Here is a 1,622-nt window from a genome sequence, read left to right on the forward strand (position 1 = left end):
TGAGATCAGAGGAGTGCTGAATTTCTCCCAAGACGGCAAACAGAAACAATGGAGCCGTCCTTAATTGTGACATTACAATCCGGCACACAGTGAGCGATCAGAGGGGGATTGATTAGAGGAGTGGAAAGGTGGACGACTTTGTGAAAAGGTCAGTGCACACTCTACCTGGAGTTTTTTAATATTTTCAACCCTCCGCCTCCTCTGTGAACGTGGAAGAAAGTGAAAAGAAAGAAAGAAAAAGTACAACTCCTGTGTGATTACAGACTTTCTGGACAGTGATATTTCCCCCCCCCCCTCCCCTAACGCATTAGTGAGATAAGATGGTAATTTCCCGGGGCCAGGGTGTATCCAGGCAGAAAATGATAAAAGGAAATAAAGATAGAATGGAAGGGGGGGGTCTCCTCCTCCTCCTTGCTCCGCCAGCAGGGGGGCCGACGTGGAGGTTAATTGAGGGGTTAACAGGGGGTGGTGTCGGCTGAAGGTCAGACTGCTGTTCCAGCCAGCGGGAGGTCCCTGCTCCCTGATGAACTCACTGAGTGTTGTTGGCCATGTTTCCATGTTAGTGCTAACGCCGCTGCCAGGTGAGCACCTCTCTAACAGAGAAAGGGCGGCTGTGAAGGGGCAGAGGTTACAGATGTGGCCGTCATGAAACTCACACTTTTCTGCCGCCCCATTCACGAGAGAAATAAGAAAATACAACCCGGCGTTCAGAGCACACAAGTCTCCCATTAAAGACACGCAAGTCTGACATTATGCTGCAATGTCTGCAACCAGTTGCTGCAATAACAATGCACGTTGAGAGGACTAGAGCGTATAAATATAAAACAGAAAGTTTAGGATAAATTTGACACACAAAACCAGCAGCAGCAGACTGCTATTTTTTACGAGACAAATAATAAAGTGGAGGGAAATGGCAACAGCTACGGATCTGTAGTTAAATTACATTTAATATCAGGGATGCAAGTAGCAATTATTTTCATTATTGATCTATCTATTGAAGATTCTCTTGACTAATCGATTAACCATTGGTCAATAAACCCATTATAATTTCCCACAGCCCACAGAGAAGTATTCAAAAGTCTTGTTTTTTTTGTACCAAAAGTCCAAAATCCAAAGATAATTAGTATATAACAAAGAAAAGCAAGATATTTGAGAAGCTGAAACCAGCAAATGTTTGGTTGATTCTTTAACTATCAAAATAGTTGCCTAATTGCTGGATTGCTATTTGATATAATTAGTAGAATATTTCCAGATGTTACCGTAAACTCCCTACTGTCAAATGCATGCATGACACAAGCGTTTGAAGTTGATACCTGAGAAATTAAAAGCACACGACTGCTGTAAATCATCGCAAAGATTAATCTATTAGTTGTCAATTATTAAAATAATCAGCAACCTATTTTGAGAATCGATTCCTCGGTTTAAGTCATTTTTATGAAGATAGAAAAGTCAATTTTCTGATTCCAGCTTCTTAAATGTAAATATTTTCTGGTTTCTTTACTCCTCTATGACAGTAGAGACAGTTGAGATGTGGACAAAACAAGACATTTGAGGACGTCATCTTGGGATTTGGGAAACACAGAGCGACATTTTTCACCATTTTCTGACATTTTATAGACCAA

The sequence above is a fragment of the Sebastes fasciatus genome, chromosome 23, assembly GCF_043250625.1.
Source record: "Sebastes fasciatus isolate fSebFas1 chromosome 23, fSebFas1.pri, whole genome shotgun sequence".
In the NCBI taxonomy this organism is placed as follows: Eukaryota; Metazoa; Chordata; class Actinopteri; order Perciformes; family Sebastidae; genus Sebastes; species Sebastes fasciatus.